The following is a 20,883-nucleotide window of genomic DNA, read 5'->3' as shown; positions in this document are numbered from 1 at the left end:
TACTCGTGTGATATTGCTCATTTATACAGTGCTCAGCATAATTGTTCAGTGGATATAGGCAATGTATTTTGGTGCATTTAAACAAAACAGATTTATTAAACAGATATATTTATTACAATAATATTTTAGTCACCGAACATATTTAGAAACTGAAAAAAAAAACCCAGTTAAATTCATGCAAAACGTTGCAAAAAAAAAAACAACAAAATTTAAAAAATGTTTTTGCTTCTCTTGATTTTTTTTTTCTCTTTTTAACATTTGTATTTAATATTTTTCTAAAACATACAAATTTGTCTGTACTAGTTTTTGGATTTTTATGGTAAGTTATTTTTTTTTACATACAGCTCCAGATCTGGCTTCAGTACTGACTAATCTAATGTATATGCACAAATATAATATTGTATAGCTTCCTATTAAAAATATGAATAGCATATATGCTGAGCCCTGTATTTTGGCAGAGTTCTATTACCCCCGTCCATCACTGTAGTTTTCAGGATTGTATGATACTTTAGAAATGATACTGCTTTTGAACTCAAGAGTGATAACACTTTTGTTGTTGTCCACATGTTGTCAGAACAGCATTCAACTGAAATACAAAGTATATAATTTTGTAAAATTGCAAATGCATTTACTGTCACTTAATGTGTCAACTATTACCTTGAATAAAAGTATTTTTTACTTAAGAACATTTCCTTTTTTTTATTTATTTATTTTTTACATGAGTGTCTGAGAGTGTACAAAGGCAAAGAGGGTATTACAAGCCTCAAAACAAGAGTTACGGACCCTTTTTACATTTCCAGTAGAGGAAGTCATCATAGTTAGATAAACTAAGAGCGCAATGAATTACAGAGAACAACAAACAATTTTTTACAGTCCTATTTGCTGAAATAACAAATGAAAAACTCCACGATGGTGTTATCAAGACTTCAAGAAAAAGGAAAAAATAGTGTGAGACTGATTTACTGTTTGGCAAATTTACTGTTCTGCATTTCAAATGCCTTGCACAAGTGATGATTAGTCTTTTGTAATTTTATACAAATATAATATAATGCATAAATACATATAAATGTGCATAGATTTTTTTTATTATCTATAAATATTAAAAACTCAAATAAAAGGAGTTCAAAGACTGAATATACAGTTGAGGTCAGAATTATTAGCCCCCCTGAATAATTAGCCCCCCTGTTAATAACTCATTTCTAATAACTGATTTATTTAACTCTGCCATGATGACAGTAAATAATATTTGACTAGATCTTTCTCAAGACACTTCTATACAGCTTATAGTGACATTTAAAGGCTTAACTAGGTGAATTAGGTTAACTACAGTAGGCAGGTTAGGGTAATTAGGAAAGTTATTGTATAATGATGGTTTGTTCTGTAGACTATCAGGAAAAAATATAGCTTACGGGGGCTAATAATTTTAAAATGGTGTTTAAAAAAATTAAAAACTGCTTTTATTCTAGCCGAAATAAAACATAAAACTTTCTTCAGAGGAAAAAAATATTATCAGACATACTGTGAAAGTTCATTCATTTGGGAAATATGTAAAAAAAGTAAAGAAAATTCAAAGGGGCCTAATAATTCTGACTTCAACTGTACATGTAAAATGATCAGTCATATTTGCAAGAATGGTTTGTTGACACAATAGACATATTTTAAAGCAGACACTTTGCTTGTATTTAACATTCCATGTATATAAAATCCCTTTTGTATAGACGCCAAATGTGTCTTTGACCGCTGTATAGAAAGAGAATATATTGTAATAGAATTGTGTTTGTGTTGTATTTTTGGAGCTTAATAGGATTAAATGTTTTTGTCAAGTACATTTTGCACTTGTTCTCTCTTTCTCTCACACACTTGTACAGTGTGACATCTTATTCACACATCACAGATGAGAGATGCTATAAATGAGAGTGTTTCTCAGGTGCAGCTTCACATGTAAAGCAGCTGTTTCCTTGAATTTTTTTTTTTCTATGAAGCCATTTACTGTGCTGCTTGAGTGCCTCTTGTACCTCCAGAGACATTTCTGGATTGACCGTTGTAAGACAAAATGTCAAGTTCGCTCGTTCTTTTAATGTTTTTTCTCTCTCTCTCTCTATTCATTATTTATTTGTGGAACAGATAGATTTTGAATCTACCAGCATTTCAAAGTTACGGCTCTATTAAAACATCCCTCTTTTTGTTTGAGCATCTCAGCAGAAATGTCAATTCATTTATTTATATGATTTCTTTGCAAGATTTTCCTGAAAAAAATATAGCACAACCATTTTTTTTTTCTTTCTTTTAATTTTTTGAACAGCTACATTGAAAAAAAATATTCAAAGATGATTCCTTGGATTTTTTCACGTTAAGTGGTTGTAAACCATTTATTTGGGTTGAATTTAAACAAACAAATTAAGCTAAACATTATTAAACTTAATTTGTTTGTTTAAATTCAACACAAATAAATTCTTTGCAACAGTTCTGCATGCAACACTTTTTTCAGTGAATCAGAAATGATGTTCTGTGTCAATAAAAGAATAAACAAATCTGAACTCAAATGTCACCCTTTCAGGCTATTCACAAAAGCATAATGCATTTAAAGCTTATTACTATTCTAATAACATTTATTATTGCTATTATATATGTGCTGCCTTTCAGTTCAGGTCATCTTGACATTGGAGTGCATTTCTTTTCTCCCTTATGCACTTTAAATCTCTTTCATTTGCACTTAATGGTTGCAATCTCTTGTAGAGGAGAAAATTGTTCTGTGAGAAGCAGGCTCAATTAGCTTTGTCTCTCCTTCTTAAATTTGCTTATTAAAGTAAAGTAATTAATATGATGAGAAGGTTTCAGTGCTGTATTCAATACTGCTGCTAGTTATTTACTTCAAATTTTATTTATTTATTTATTTATTTATATCAGTACCTGTATGCTGTATGTAGATGGGTTACATTGTACTTGCCTTAGAAAGTACTGGATTATACAGTATAGGTAACTTTTTACGGTTAGGTGCAGGACTTATTGTTAGTTAAAACGGTAATAGTCTGATATGTGAAACAGGATCGTAAAACAAAGTGCTACTGACATTTGCTGGTCATAAAACTTAATCTTCTTCTTCTCTTTTCTTTTGAACAGAGTTTAATACATAAACATGATGATGATGATAAAGCTAAAGTGTAATGCAGAAACAATGTTCACTCAGAAGCTGCTACTAACTTTCACAAACAATAACAATTGAGACTGAACAGACTGAATTAAAGTCTGATGTTTTAAAGCGGAAGATGTGCAAAGGTATTTTCTTGTAAAACATATTTCTGCAGTATTTTTATTTACAGTACAAGTTTGTAACAAATATTTTTTTGCAGTGCCGTGATTATGAAACTTGATCATGAAAAAGTCAACAGTAACAATGAAAATTCAAAAACATTTGAAAATAATTGTGGTTTTAGATCTTTTAAAATATTGTCAAAACAATACACTAAGCTTTGCCATTTATTGTTGTTGATTTCAATATAATTAAATAAATAAATACAGTTGAAGTCAGAATTATTAGCCCCCTTTGGTTTTTTTCTTTTCTTTTTTTAAATATTTCCCTAATGATGTTTGACAGAGCAAGGAAATTCCCACAGTATTTCTGATAGTATTGTTTCTCCTGGAGAAGGTCTTATTTGTTTTATTTTGGCTAAATTGAAAGCAGCTTTTTATTTTTTAATGAACATTTTAAGGTCAATATTATTAGCCCCTTTAAGCTATATATTTTCCTGATTGTCTACAGAACAAAGCATCATTATACAATAACTTTCCTAATTAACCTAACCTGCCTAGTTTACCTAATTAACCTAAAGTTAAGCCTTTAAATGTCACTTTAAGCTGTATAGAAGTGTCTTGTCATCATGGCAAAGATAAAACAAATCAGTTATTGAAAAACTATTATGTTTATAAATGTGTTGAAAACTCGTATAAAGATATTGGGGAAAAAATAAGCAGATAAAAAAATATATATAAAATGTATGTCTTTCAGTAATAATAGGCCTAGTAATGATAATTATTTTTATTAAATATTATGCATTTTATACACTTAAATAGCTATTTGTTCAAACTGCTTATTTAAAATGAGCTGAAACACAATTATTGAGCTTCATTTGTGCAAAAACTTAATTGTTTTATGTTCTATTCAGTTAAATTTATACTAAACTCATTCCCTTCATGTTGCCCAAGCACAAATTGATTGTACGGAACCCAGCATTTTTTACAGTGTATATAATATCTTAATAATACGTAGCCTATTATGTTAAATATAAAAAATAAAAAAGAAGAAGAAAAATGCATTATTTGCTAAAGGCAATTGGTAGCGGGCATTGTTAGCTATTGTATGTGACTACACTAACCGATTTCTCTGGTCTTTGCTTTCCCCGAGAGAGCTGTTTTCTGGTTAGCGGGAGGTCTGAGTGTCTCTGCGGGGTCTCGAGGCTCACAGGCGCGCCTGATGATTCACTGGAACTCGCAGGTAAGCAACCTTTCTACAACATAACTAAGCACATCCACACACATCTTATTTGACATTTTGCATATTTTAGGCTCGCAATCTAATACCATCAACATTTAATAATAATAAAAAAAAAATCTTATGTGAGGCGATATTTAAAGTAAAATCCTGATTATAGTTGATGCAGTTACACATTTCTGCCATAAGATGGTGACATAGTGCTGTTTTAAAACACCACCGTTAAACTTGATTAAAATAATCATTATAGGCTGCAATGGGCCTCCTGTCAGGAATAACATTTAAGGATAGACAGTTGACTTTTCAGTGATGTAAAACGTTTCTTGGTTGTTGAACGACATACTGTGGATGTTTGGTAAGGAATAAGATTCTGATATGTCAGGTTTTTGTCTGTAATTGGCCATTTTTGGTGAAGGCCTGCAGCTGTATTATTATTTTATTTTCTTTCTAACCCACATAGAAGAGCACCAGCAGCCCAGGAGACAGAAAGAGAGAGAGAGAGCGATGTGGCCCTCAAAATAGACACGGGTAGAGTTAAATTTGGTTTTTGAGGTTATGTGTTCCCTGATTGAAAAGCGACGGATGGAGATGTTGAGCTGCTCTGTTTACCCATTTAATAGTAGACCTTATTTTGTTCATGTTAGTAAGACTGCACTTGTTTTAAGCTTGCTTTCCTCATCTTGTGCCTTGCATATAACACACAAATACTCAGTAGAGGATTTTTGTTTATTTATTTTTTTTTGTGCAGGATGGAAAATGAGATTTATAGTTAACTAAACCCATAAGATAAAAAAGTAAATTGTAGCTTGAAACAAGCCTGATTCTCTAGTGCTATTCGGTTATTTATGCATGTGACTCAAAAAGTATAACAAAATAAAATTAAATCAGAGAATTGACTGCTTTGGAAACAAAAGGGATCGATATTAAATGACTACTTCATAAATGTGTTTACGTGATATATAATCCCCTAAGTTACTTGATCTAAAATACTGAAATAAAATAATAAGAGTGGTTAAATAAATGTTTTTCCTTTTATAATATGTTTATTTTTGGCTGTCATTGATTGATTTATATTTTTGGACTATTTTGTTTAGTTTAATAGCTCCAAAGTCGTTGCTAGACCTATTTTTGTACAGTTTATGAGCTAATCGCAAACGTTTTAGAGGGCTGAGTAGAAATATAAGTGGGCTACTTCCCCCCCCTAAACGTTTGCGATTAGCTCATAAACTCTACACTAAATTATCGCCTCAGTCCTCTTTAAATTTGATAAGAAAACAGCAGCAGAATTCAGCTCCTCCTTGTCTTTTTGTTTTTCATTTGATCAGCAAACCACAGCCGTGGACAGTGAGAGAACGAGGTGTGTGTTTTACGATAAATTGTTATAGTATCTGCTCATTTGCTGTTCTTTCATATAGATAACCTTATATCACCTGTATCTCAATGTCATGGAGGAGCAGTCAAGTTTTCTCGGCGTGCACCTCATCAGCACAGCTATTTCCTCCAGCAAAAAATTTAACTCAACGAACATTTCACTATTTTTATTTTTAAAATGAACTACTACTATTAAACACTTTACAGTTCGTGTGGCATTAACTATACCATACAGTCCATACTAAACAGTGACAGAAGCACTTCGAGAATGTACTCGATTTACTGTCACTGAGTCACAGACAGAGATAGAAACATCAAGTGTTGTCTAGTATTAAAAAACAGTTCTTATTTCTTATTATCTTTCTGATCGTGAAATATGTGAATTAGCCTGTAGGTTAAAATATTTATATGTATGTCATTTAATTAGAAAAGTGGCAGTTTATATATAATTTATTAAATATATATTTAATAAATGGAAACAATAAATGCACTTGAATATAGAAAGTGGTTTTTACTACAGTATACAGGTTGGTTGAGCCAGTTTGGCGTGTTCAGAATGGCAATGCCTGTCTATTTAATACAGTTTAATACTAGTATACAACCCATATTACACAAACATTTTTAAGTGTATTACTATTAAACTTATAAATGTAATATTAGGCCTATATATATATGAATAGCCCTATTGGTTTTTGTTGGATTGTCAGTTGGATGCCTGATTTGTGAGGTCAGTGATTGATAGTAAGAATGTTCCCAATGTTTTATATGATTATTTATTGTATTTTGTTTCCTTGGTCAACCCATTTGTGCAGTCATTGTATTGAGTATATGTTTGTCCACAGTTCTGTCAGGACAGTAATGCATTGTTGTTTTGAAGATGTCAGTCCATCATCTGAACAGCACTAGTTGAGTCTGCTTGAGAATAAAATGTGCAGCGCTCTTGAAAACAAGGGTTGACGAGTTCATTTTGCATTGTTGCTATTTTCAGGAAAGCATTCATTATGGGCTATTAAGATTCTTAGAGCCTCAAAACAGCCAGTCACACACACGCACATGCCAATTTTGACCCAATAGCTTTCAAGTTTTAATTGTTCTATCTTTCTTTTTCTTTCTTTCTTTCTTTCTTTCTTTCTTTCTTTCTTTCTTTCTTTCTTTCTTTCTTTCTTTCTCTTTCTTTCTTCTTAATTCTTTATTTTTGGAGAGATTTTCATTGGCAAGTTTGAATAGCACATGTAATTGGAAACTTCCTAAAAGATTGCTTTTTAAAATTATTACAAACGTGACTCTTCTGACCTGCTTAATGATGAGAAGAAATGGAGAGAGGTTGATGCATTTCCTCCTAAATAAAGCATAGTGTCTACGCTGGAGGATAATCTGTTGGCTGAATATGCAGAGGTCAATCAAGATTCAAATTTGTAATGGACAGTACCAAATGCATGATTCCAACATAAAAATAATCATATGTAAAGGCTGGTTGTTGGTTAGATGGAGAATAAGCTGATGGATTATCCAATGTTTTTGTAAAAAACAAAAAAAAAGTAATAATAATAATAATTATATATATATATATATATAAATATATATATATATATATATATATATATATATATATATATATATATATATATATATATATATATATATATATATATAAATATATCACAAACTGCTTACCTTAACAGACGACAGAAATGAAGCGAGGAAGTCCTGCAAGTTCCATCATGGAGAACAACATTCAATATTCTTTTCTTTGTCACGAAGTACAGCGAAAAGCAGCCCATACCACATCTGCTATACATTTTAAGGAGGAGTGTAAATATTGCAGTTATGACAAAGTTAAATGTGTTTAGATGAAGAACAAAAAAAAAAACCCCGACGAAAAATCAATTGATCACGTAAAAATGACAGTTAATATGTGTGTAAATTTTTTTTACACATTTATTCACACGTTTGCATTACTGAGAGCAGGAAAGAGACAGACTGCACTGCAGTATTTTCATAACATCGTTTAATTAAAATTAGCGATCAACAAATTAATCTGTCTTGACAGTCTCTCCAAGTGAGGGCATTATCTACACACAACATGAATTCTTAATGAGAAAAATACTATAAACTATAAAATACTATTCATAAAAAATACCTAAATAACAGAGGAATTCAAATGTCCAACACAAGAAGGCTGCGCTCCAGCTCAGCTCGATGACGTATAATGCCTCCGACAACGCCTGTAGTCCCATTTAGCAACTTGATAGCAACTGTCTTTTAAAAGAAGCGCAGCTGATTTAAAAAGTCAAGAGTGAGATGTAACTAATATGTTTTATGTCGTAGAAAGTAAAACGTGAAAGTATTTTGAGTTTGTGTTAGCCAAGGACCTAGTTTAAGCGCTATAACTAAAATCCAATTGAAAAAACCCATTGACTTTGGGACGAGAGAACCGGAACTGCTAAAATGCTAACTCGCTTTCGGGTTTTTGCACACAAATGGACGTCATGTCATAGTTCCTTCAATCTATTTCAAAATATTTATAATTTCTAAGAAACTGCCTCGGCGTTCATTAGCCAAAGACAGTTGACGTTGTCTATCCACAAGATGGCGCCAGAACCGCATAATAAGCCCTTGCTTAGAAGATTAAAACAGCTGTTTTCTAACTACAGCTGATCAAATCATAAATAAACGGGTAAGTGATATTCTAAGTCAATCTCTCTCTTTTGTATAAATTGCAACTATTCAGTTTATTTATAAGGACAGTGCCTATTTTAATACAGTTATAAATTTCCTATGACTGTTCTCAACAGTGTTTTCAGAGATCTCACCTCAAACACTCCCTACTTATCGCAAACAACAGCAATCTGGTCGTGATTGCGCTGCAATTTTCGGGGTTAATTATTGTGATATCCCGATTGCAACCGAGAAATACTGTAGATGTAACACTGTAACAAGAAATCTCTGTAGACGGAAGGCATTTCATGTCAAGGTCAGCCTTATAACGTTAAAATGTCAGCAAAACCACCTGTTTTGTCATCACTTTATACATTACGCTTGAGAATCATTCAAACACTAGCTCTAAAGTGATGTTAGTGAATAAGTAATGGCTTCTGCTGTTTTGACATCAGCTGCAGATGTGAATGAATGGAACGAGTGGAAGAAAGTAGTTCTAAAAGGGATTTTAGACTCTTATTCTTTCATCTCCTTTTTTTATACGATTGTCGAACTGTTGTATAAATGCAATATCGCACTCGTAGCACTGCGATATGGCTGTATCAGCACTGGTTAAATGCTAAGGGACTCGGTCTGTGGCCTTGTGCCAACGCAGGCCTCCCACCAGTGCTGATATAGAGCCATATCGTACTGCTACGAGTGTGATATTTCTCATATGTTTAGACAAATAGATGGATGGATGGATGGATGCAATGATAAATAGTTAGATGCATAGATCCATGCAGTCCATATTTACGAAACCTATTTATTCATTTTCAAAAGCATCAAAACAAAATAAATTTGTAATGTCAAAACTAAATTCTGGTTGGCTTTATCAACAAAAGCCAGTCCCAAATGTGTGAGATATGAAAAAAAGGCTGAATATTTTATCATTTTGACTATAATATTACTTTATGCTTTAACAAAATGCTGTACATCCCAGGTCGAATGACTTTATTAAAAAAATCAAGAAAAGTTCTGTGGTATTAAAGCATTTGCAAAGCTTCGTTCCCTGAATAAATACTTTAATTTATAGATTTGTTATTAAATTAATATTTTGACATGAAAGAATGATTTTATCAAAGCATTTGCAAAGCTTCATTCTCTTGCTTAAAACTTTAATATATTGATCTCTTTAATTAAACCTAATATTTTTGACATATCATGAATATGAATTTAATTTTTTTATTTATTTATTAGATTGCATGCATGCTTTTGACAACTTTCATTAAGGGTCATTTGCTCATTTATATCATTTTAAATGCGAAGGTTTGAAATGTCTTTGTCTTGACAACATTATGAAGACAACAGGACATGTCATAAATCTGTCATAAACATGATTGTCATGAGGGCATTATAATTGTCAATTCTTTTAAAGCATTTGCAAAGCTTCGTTCCCTTGCTTAAAACTGCATATTTTTAGAAACTACAACTGTAGGCTGTAAAAACATACCATTGGTCCCGAGTTACTATAAAAAGAGCAGCGCTGAGTCTGCACATCCATGGCTAATCGCAGACAGACATGGAGCAGGTCAGATATATCTGATAATGTGCTGTTGTGTTGTCTGGATCTCCACAAACTCATAATAACTGAGGAATCTGGCCTGTTTCCTGTGCCTAATGAGGCCACTGTAAATCTCCCATGAGCCTCTCTGATTGTGTTCAACATGAGATCCAGACCCGCTACAATTAATGGATTCTGCTTCTATAAATAGCTTTAAATGCTCCGCTATTATTGTCCTTACTCCGATGTTCAGGCCAATGACCGTTTGTTTAAAAAGGAAACATTAAATCAAAAGTGATTGAATTTACTCTTGACAATTAGATAATGTTAATCGATTATTGATTATTGTTTTAATAAATCTATTGCTGCTTTTATTTTTTTAAATTTATTATTGGGAATGTTATTGTTATGTATTATATTTTAAAGCTGCTTTTTAATTATGTATTATTGTACATTTCCTTTTTTTATCTATTATTATTATTATTATTATTATTACTGTATTATATTTAAAAGCTGCTTTTTATTATGTATTATACATGATTTTCTTATTTTAATTATTATTATTATTATTATTATTATTATTAATTATTATTATTACTTGTATTTAAAAGCTGCCTTTTATTATGTATTGTACATTTATTTCCATTTATTATTATTATTATTATTATTATTATTATTATATTAAAAACTGCTTATTGTTATTGTACATTTACATCTATTTATTATTATTAATAATATTATTATTATTATTATATTTTAAAGCTGATTTTTTAAAATTGTTTAATTGTTTAATTATTTATTTGTTTATTTATTTATACTAAATGTGTCTCATAATGGAACACAATTGAATGTTATCAAGTTGCTTTTAGGTTTAATGTGAAGATATTTTAAACATTGAGATATTTTAAATAATTTTAGTTATTAGCTTTAATATACATTTAGTTTAGATATTTCATTTAGATTTAATTGAGATATTTAGCTTATTTTATGACAGACACATAATTTTATGTGCACAGACAGTAAAAAGGAGATGGAAATAGTGATTATTTATAGCTAAAGAAGCCAAATTAATGATGAATATTTTTGGCCCTGAACAGCCAGGTTTCACCAATCCTTTTTTCTTACATTCCTTCTTTTTACTTAAAGATTTGTCTCATTACAGGAAAAAAATAAATAGCATGAATTAAAGTTGACTTAAATGCATCTGTTAAAATTTAAGACTGTGTTATAAAGATAATGTCTGTGAAAAAAAATGAGTAATTGTTAGTGGAAGCAAAATTTTAATACCATTCAAAAATTTTAATAATCACTTAGCTACTTTGTCACTTAATGTAAGCAAAATATATAATATGAGTTAAAGTTGACTTTAATGTTTTGTCAAATATTATGACTGTGTTATTAGGATAATGTGTGTGTAAAAAATGAATAATTGTTAGTGGAAGCTAGATTTATGATGCCATTCTTGGATTTTAACAGCCACTCAGCTACATGTCACTTAATGGAAGCAAAAATATTTATAATATAAATTAAAATTAACTTTAACTTTCCTGTTAAATTATAATTATAATTAATTATTCCTATTTCTTTCTTCTGCTTTTCACAGAAATATGCCAAATTATGAAAGTAAAATTGTAGTAACTTAGTGTAGTGTAGCTGTCTTATCTTATGACTCTATTATGTTTGCATTTCTATGTTCAGAGACCGTATAAAGAGAATTAATTTTTGCTGAAGTAAGCAAAAATTATTTTTAGAACTGATTTAAAATGTTATTCCAATATAATCTTAACAAATATATTTCGATTATTCAGTCTCATGCAGATTTCAAGTGCGCCTTTTTTGTATTTCATATCAAATATGAACGTGGAGCTGTTGCCAAAACTGCCGCCGATTAAAATGTCTTGCCTTAAGGGGCTTCAGTATGTGTGATAACCTGGCATCAAGTCAAACAAATTAGGAAAAAATGCAAGCATCAACTGTAAGTGATGACAGAGGCTGGATCTAGACATTGGCTGTAGGGCAAATGTGTGTGAATAATCTCTGTGTGTGCGTGTGCATACTTGGGTTTTCATGAAAAGTGAGCCACACTGCAAAAAAAACATACATTCTTCTTCTTGTTCATCATAGCAGTAATAGTTTTAGTCATAATGGATGAAAGGAGGCGATTTATGGAATCAAAACAGGATTTAGAGGTACTAAATTTCATGATTGATAGTGTGGGGAAATTATGTGTCCAGGGCAGTGTTGGATCTAATTAGTTACAAAGTACTTAGATTACTTTTCACCGAAAAAGTAAGGGGTTAATTTTCATTTTCAGGTAATTTAATTACCGTTGCTTACTTGTTTAAATACAATGCTTAAGTTCTGAACCAATCAGTTAAGGGAAGCAGAGTAATTAATTTATCAAGCAGACTGAACATGCTTGATATGGAGGACCAGGAGTGCCAGTTTGAAACAAAATGAAGAATCAAATTATCAATTTAATAATTGAAGCAAAAAATATATAAAGGTAAATCAATATTTAAATGAACCAATAAATATTATATTTAAATATGTTTATTTAAATTGTGTTTTAGATGTAACTTATTTAAACTGTAAAACATTAATCATTTATTTAAATTGTGATTTAATTATACACATTATTAAATTGATCATTTAATTCTTTATTTTATATCTAACTGGCACTACTGGTTCTGCATTACTTGAGAAGCAATGAACTGAGTAAGAAATTTTAGTCAATATAACGTATATATGTGTATAAAATATTGCTTCATTGCTTTGAAATGTCTTGTGTTTCCATGCATAATGTGTATTATTCTTAAAGGGTTACATTTTATAATAAGGCTAAAATGTCCTCTTTGGTTCAGAATTAAAGAATTAAAAGAGTTCAGAGTTTTCCTGTAGGATTTTTTTCCAGCTGTGGCGGCAGGACTTTTTTTTTTACACAGATTTACCAACTACTTGTGGGGTTACTTTTATGACAAATGCCGTGAGCGCAGTATTAGAAGTCGAGATCAAATTTATGTAATAGCCTACGAGCATGCGAATCTCTTTGTTTGCGTGCCAATGTCCTCTGCTCGTGCACAAAACTTCTTGCATGGCCCCTTAAATATAAGAGGCTCAAGCACAGATCTTCTTGTGCGCTCTCAAATAAACGCTGCTGAAGAGCGATTGAGTGCGTTTATGTAACGAGTATGTCTCCAGCATTTATTAGATTTGCTATATGAACGTCTTTAATAGACCTACAGAGCAGTATTAATGCAACCTGAAGTAAAGTGAAATGGCTATACGTCGTGTTTGCTGGCCTCACGCATCACGCACCTGTCAGTTAGTCAGTCAGCATGTAACCTTAAAGTGTTAAAGAAATGACGCACAGCACTACTATGGTTACAGAAAGTTCTCGCTGTTATACTTTACTTACCTTTTATTGTGTTTTGGTGCGATTATTACCCGCTATTAAAAAAATATCAAGTTTTGAATGAGAAGCTGTAATGTAGCCTTGGCGTTATGAATTTTGGCATGTCGCCCCGCCATGGAAGAATAAATGTAGCGGAAACCATGGGGTTTCATTTCTATTGTCTATGCGGTGTTGATATTTATAAACAGTGCATTTATACATGGAATTTTCAGTGTTTAGTTGAGTAATTAAATAACTTGAGTAGCTCAGTTACTTTTTAAACATTGTAATTAAAAATGTAATTTAAATACAATTAATAGTAATACCTTTTTTTTGAAGTAACTTACCCTGGGTCAGCTTGGCATCATAGTTGATGAATAAAAAAAATATTGTCATGACTTAAGATATTACTTTATGAAGGCTGTGGCATAATACAGTAACGTAGTTCATTTGGGTAAAACTTTACTTGAAGGGTGTGATCATAAGACTTTATAATCATGGCACATCATGAATATGACTATAGTATGCATGTTTTTGATAGCTTTCATTAAAGTCATTCGCTCAGTTATGTCATTTTAAATGCAAAGATGACATTGTTTGAGATGTTTTTGTCATGAAAACTTATAACGAAGACAACATAGCTCGTCATAAATCTGTCATCAACATAATTGTCATGAGGCCATTATAACTGTCACAAATACAACAGTGCCATTCAGTTCAATTCATCTTTATTTCTATAGCACTTTTACAATGTAGATTGTGTCAAAGCAGCTTAACAGAGAAGATTATAGTAGATTGAAACTTTTGATTTTGTCAGTTCAGTTTTCAGAGTTTAAGTTCAGTTTATTTACGTTGATTTATACGTTTCTTGAGCTCAACTGCCGAGGGATGAACTGAATTGGATATTTAAATGTTGTTAAATAATAATGGTGCTGTTGTTATATAATTATTTGACACTTTTAACGAGATATGTTAATGACAGATTCATTCAGTTTCAGTGAAAAAAGTGATCAGAAAAATATTAATGACACAATTGTAATAGCCTCATGGCAATCATGTTTATGACGGATTTATGACAAGTTATGTTGTCTTCGTATTATCAAGTTGTCATGACAAAGACAAACAGTTTTTGATGTTTATGTCTATGGTTTATGGTTATTCAGGTTGTTGTAAAGACATCTCAAACAAAGCAGGCATACAATCTCCTTCATATTCACGTCAATATTTATTCATATTCATAATTATGACTTTCATGATTATAAAGTTGTCAGGAGAGCCTTATGAAAGCATCTTGAAGTATATTGCTACCATAAATAGATTGTTAATGGATTTACTAGCATGAACAATACATTTTTTACATCATTTTATCATTTTTTTTATCACTTATTTAATCTTCGTTGATTATGTTAGTTTATGAAAATAAAGTTGTAATTATTAACTCATTTTAACAAACCCAAATTTAGATATTAACTATGCATTATTGCATGTTGTATTACTGTATGATTAATAAATGATATACATGTTTTGTTTATTGTTATTTCCTATTAGCGAATGCAACAGACTTATTAAGGCTTAGAGCCTTATTGTAAAGTGTCACCATCAAAAGTTAAATATTAATCAATTAAATTGTTAACTAAACATTTTTTGGTGTGTGCTTGACAACATTTTGATTGATTTGTGTGTTGTTATGCGCTCCTGAAGCTGTCATGTCAGCTGCATGTGAGGTAGATTCCCAGTCTCTTCAGTCGACAACACAATTCCGGTAATTTGCTATTTAGCTAAGTGAACTTGTAGGAGCGTGTGTGAAAGTATGAGCGTGTGAGCAGTTTTTAGCAGCAGGTTTGCGTGAGGTGCCACAGGTGACTAAAGGTCGAAGGTCAGTGAGATTACAGCTGAACATCAGGCCTCCCACTTTTACTGCGTGTGGGTTTTGAAGTGATGAGTGAATTTCCCATTAGTGATGCCTGTGTGCTGGAGGTTATGTGTACATATAGGGGTCGTGTCATGTTAGAACCTGCTGTAATTTTTCCTCTTATTTGTGTTTTTCTTCACAGTCTCTCCTTCGCCGTGTGAAGCAGCCAGACCGGCTCATTCATTGAAGAGAAATGTTTCCTGTGATCTTGTGAATATCGGGAAGAGTGTTGCGGGGTCACAAAGGTCAGGCTCTTCTGTCATGAGCTTCACAACTTCTCTCTTCAGGTTTAAGTTACCAGTTCAATTTTTAAAATGTCAGATTTATTACCAAGTTCACAGTATTATTTTAATTTATACACATTTTAGACTGAAGATTAGTGTGTCATAAACAAAATATAGTTCAAAGAACTCAGGAAATATTTTCATTTAAGTTTTACTTCAATGTCATATTGACTTAAAGGTATACTTCACCCCAAACTGAAAGTTCTGTTTTTATTTACTTACCTTTCCCTTGTCACAAATTTGTTTGTTTCCTCCTTCTGTTCTTCTTGAATTCCAGATTTCTGTCTTTCTCTTTTTGGGGGTCTACCAGCTAGTTCTCTTAGGACGCATTACAGCACATTCAAAACTCAGCTGCACGTGTGCTGACACACACATTGTCACGCTGTCACATTACCCCTGTACTTCAACAATTACATTGGCTACCAGTCAAGTCATACATTGATTTTAAAACCCTGATTTTTTTAGCCAGCAGCTTGCTCTCTGCCCACTGAAGCTAAGCAGGGCTGCGTCCGGTCAGTACCTAGATGGGAGACCGCATGGAAAAGCTAGGTTGCTGCCGGAAGTGGTGTTAGTGAGGCTAACAGGGGGCGCTTAACCTGTGATCTGTGTGGGTCCAAACGCCCCAGTATATTGATGGGGACTCTATACTACTCAGTGAGCAATGTCTTTCAGATAAGATGTTAAATCGAGGTCTGGTAACCATTAACTTTCATAGTCTTTGTTTTTTTCCTATACTGTGGATGTCAGTGGTTATAGGTTTTCAGATTTTCTTCATTTCTTTATAACATATTTTATTCCTTTAACAAGGGCTAAAAACTACATACATTGTAAAAAAATAAAATAAAAAACGTAAATAAAATGGCAAAACCTTAAATTTAAGTACTTTTGGTAAATATATGAATGTAAAAAATAAATAAAATTATAAATAAAAACCAAAATGAGTACAATATTAACATTTCTAGACAATTAAATGGTTTAGCATGTGATCAAAAGGTAGTCATAGGTAGAAGAAATTAAGCAATAGATTTTTTTTATGTTTAAATTTTTGATTCTTGCGAAAAATATAGAAAACACTGTCAGCTAATTTAAAAGTATACAAAATATTACGGTTTTATTACAATTTTTTTCCTATTTTTTTAAGCGTTAAAATGTCATTTAAAGCTGAATTTACAGCAGCAGAAACATCTGTTATTGTTATAATAATAATAATAATAATAATAAAAACAATGATAATCATAATGATTATTATTATTAGTATTATTTTTATCATTAATGTTGAACAATGACACACTGATTTTGTGGAAAACACATTTTTCCCAAAAGAATATTCTGGAAAGTTTATATAAATGTTTAGAACTGGCTCCTCTCCAATTCTACACATTACATATGCTGTACATATTACATCTACTTTATATAATCCAGAAGATTATACCAGCCCGCAAATGAGCTATTAGCCTATTAGTCTTTGATTCATTGAACCGAAAAGTTTGAGGCTTTGCTTGAGATTACGTTTGTTGCATTAACTAATTTCTCCACCACACGACATTGTGTAACCTTAGTAACTGTAAGCCTCTCGAAGGTTTAAGTATTGATTCTGTATACCTTACACAAACTGTCAAGCGGTTACATCACGGCGCTGCATTCTGGGTCCCACAACCACTGTCTGTCTTTGAAGTTCTGCATTGGAATGGAGCTAAACGAAATGAAAAAGCCAAAATCAAAAAGATACATATCAGGTTACATCATTTATCTGTCTCCTCCTGGGTTAAGATATTATCATAACGCACATTCCTCCCAAATCCTGGTTAATGCAAAGCAGAAAGCAGGTCTGCATCTGCAGGATCTCTGGCTTGAGTCTTTCTTAAATCATATTCAGAGGCAGTTTCTTATGTAACATTGTGTACGCTGATTGGCATCTCAATTAAGTCATCCTCGGTACTTCTACAGGTTTGATATCGCTTAGTAATAATTGAGTTTGACCCCCACAGGCTCTGTTTAGCACCCAAAATCTACCGCCAGCTGGCACAACTGTACCTTTACAAAAAAAAGGGGGGCAGAAAGAGGGCACTTATGTAAGCAGAATGACTAGAACAGCAGCCATTATAGATGATAACAGCTCTGATGGGCCAGGTAATAATCTCTTTGACGATATTATTACAAGCCCTCAGGTATGCAAGTTAAAAAAAAGAGAGATCAGTCAGTCATTATGCATGACTGAATTTCATGAAATTTACATGCAGTACACTAAAAAAAGCAATTGTTGGCTTTCCTTTTTCCCCTAAATTTATTCATAGGATTTAACATAAACGACAAATATCGGACATTTTGGTATATTATTGTACATTTTGACAGAGAGAGAAGTAAACGATGATCCAAAATGATTTTTGACCCCCAAATATGTATATGTATATATATATATAAGATTATTCAAATTAATAAAGAACTAAAAATCCATTTAATAACAACAGCTACAACAAGAAGATGCCAACTAGAACAATTATTAAACCCCAAACTAAAAGCCTGGTCACATGAGCTGTCACACTGTAGCAAAGAATGTAAAAATTACCGATTATCCAGTATGGATGAGTATACATTTCCACAAATTCAAGCGAGTCCCAAATTGTTTTTTGAAAACCCCTTTAAAACGAGTCTAATTCTTTCCAGTTTTATAAAGTGACTTTATATTCTATACTTATTTCTATTAAGTGACAAGAATTTTGTCTATGCAAAGTCCGACCGTACTGTCCTAATTAAATAATAAAAAATCCCAGCATGATCATGTTTTATTTAGATAAAATAAGCGTAATCTAGAGGCCTTTGCCTTCCATATACATAAGCCACTTCTGATACCAAATGATCAACTAGAAGTCGAGTTATTATTCGTTGTTCCTAAAACTTGGACTTTTGTCTGGTATATAATTCCAAAAGGAAATCTGACCAATATGCTTTTGAAAAAAACAAACAAAGCAGCTAATTCTTTCAACATGCCATGAGTCATTTAAAAAGTTTTTTTTTTTTTGGTTCAATGTTAAAGCAATTCCATTATGCAACTTCATGAAACTTGCTCTCTTTTTTATCATCTGCTGATGTATTTAGAGTTGCTAAAAAAAAAGAAAAGAAAAGCTGAACAGCATGTACTTAAAAAAACAAAAAAACACTTTCTTCTCAAAAAAGATTTATTACATGCCTTGGTTATGCAAGTGTTTTTTGTGTTTTAATACGTTCGCTCTGTCATTACTGCTCTTCCAGGCCCCTTTGGCATCACACCTGGTGACTGACCCACATATGTGCATCTGGCCTTGTAAAACACATCACGTCAGCAAATATTATGTAATACTCTTTTTAGTTTTGAACATATGCACCTGTACACATATCTCTATGAACATGTCTTAACCTGCCAGCTCACTTTGTACAATGTGTTTGACTTAAATCTGACATGCTTACAACACAAAATCTTTTCATGAGAGCTGATAAGGAAAACCATTAAGCAAACTGTAAAACTAACGAAAGTTTTTTTGAGATTTGAGCTACTTAATATGCACAGTTTCACAGATTGTTTTTGTTTATTATTTAATTATTTTAGTAGGTTACAATGAGATTTTAAAGTTTTACCGTTATTTTGCTCATTCACAAATTAGATTGGCAGGCAGCAGAACGGTTTATTTTTAGGCTACATGCTGTAGAGACAAAATTTTAGGCAAAGTTAGGCTAAATTTAGCTGCTTATGATGACATTTGTTTATGATGTAGTCCTGAATGAAAGTTTGTAAATATATAAATTGTTTTATAAAATGCGGATATAATATTAAATTGTAAATATTATTCTGCAACATAATTCTTTATTGTTTTAGTACAATTAATTCAGTATTGATGATGTTGCTCATAATAATTATAATAATAATAATAAGACAATAAATATTGCAATCTGATATAAAACATATACTGTATGTTGGTTGCTTTTATTTTTAATTGATTCATATTTTTTAAGCTAGCATTATTTACATTTATCCAAAATGACTATGGAGACAAATTAATTTATTGTTATAATTAAAATTAATTTTATGGAACAACAATTTTAATAATAATAATAATAATAATAATAATAATAATAATAATAATAATAATAATAATAATAATAATATTAATAATAATATAATAATAATAATAATAATTATTATTATTATTATTATTATTAATCAAATAATAATAATAATAATAATAATAATAATAATAATAATAATAATAATAATAATAATGCATTTAATATGAAATTTATTTTTAAATATGTAATTAAATAAAAACATTTAGGTGAGGCAAAGCTTTAATTTACTTTTATTATTAAGAAGTTAAAATTATTAATAATACCTTCACATTTCTATAGTTTGTTAGAATAATATAACAGAATTACTATTTTTACTGTACGTCAAGTGTTTGGCTCCTTATTTATCATCTTAAAATAAGTATTTCATGCTGTTTTTAACTACCTGTATATTAGTTTTTTATATATATTTAATTCAAGCTTAAACTCAGCTAGTTTAGTTTAAAGTCCTCAGTTTTGACTCAGGTTTACATCTCCTCACCCTGTCAGCGCTGTAAGCGCTCAGCCCACCACAGCTTGACCCTTAACTTGATTTTGCGTCACATGAGGATTTTTTTGCGTGCATGTGTTTGGGGTGGGACACTGACCTCTTGTTCGTTCTGCTCGTTCTGGTTGACCTTGGAGTGGCAGCAAACACTCTGTTCTGAGACTTTTTGTATGTGTCTGTGAGTGTGTGTGTGATTGGTCTGACGTAAGATTGTCCATGTGCAAGCGCAGGGTGGATGTAGCAGGATGAGCCAGCCGGAGATTGTCTCCAAAAGGCCAAACATCCTTCCTCTTCCCTCTTATGACAGCACTGCAGGATTTCCTTCTCACCTCTGCGGGACGATGCTTTCTGCCATGTCCTCTGGTAAATTAAGCAGGAGTCTGATTCTAGATCGGTTTGAAAGTACAGAGACTACCTTAAGTGGTGTGGAAGAACAGGATATTTCACTTTTCTTTCCTTCATCCTCTCATTTTTCAGTCAAGGGGCTGATAATGGTGCTCAGCTTCCACTTTTGTAACTAGTTCTGTTGCGTTCTGGTGCAAATCTGTATTTGACAAATATGTTTTATCAGCTATAGCCTGTTTTCTTCTAAAATTAGCTTAAACCTTAAACTTTGATCAAATATTAAACCTAAACATTTAATTTTG

At 31.6% G+C, this 20,883-nt stretch overlaps 1 long non-coding RNA gene across 7 annotated transcripts in view; it reads left to right on the top strand.

Moving 5' to 3' along the window:
- Positions 1-3,528: 3,528 nt before the first annotated feature.
- Positions 3,529-20,883, top strand: part of LOC137491394 (uncharacterized) — a 100,262-nt gene continuing 82,907 nt past the window's right edge. For 6 of the 7 annotated variants that reach the window (XR_012402006.1, XR_012402009.1, XR_012402007.1 and 3 more), the window contains exons 1-2: positions 8,054-8,537; positions 15,510-15,612. This is a non-coding gene — a long non-coding RNA (uncharacterized lncRNA). Of the gene's footprint in view, positions 4,493-8,053; positions 8,538-15,509; positions 15,613-20,883 lie in introns of those variants that run through there. The other variant, XR_012402011.1, reaches the window with a different exon arrangement.

The sequence above is a fragment of the Danio rerio genome, chromosome 4, assembly GCF_049306965.1.
Source record: "Danio rerio strain Tuebingen ecotype United States chromosome 4, GRCz12tu, whole genome shotgun sequence".
Classification (NCBI taxonomy): Eukaryota; Metazoa; Chordata; class Actinopteri; order Cypriniformes; family Danionidae; genus Danio; species Danio rerio.
Note: the sequence above shows the minus strand (reverse complement) of the source record. Positions and strands in the feature narration are given on the sequence as shown.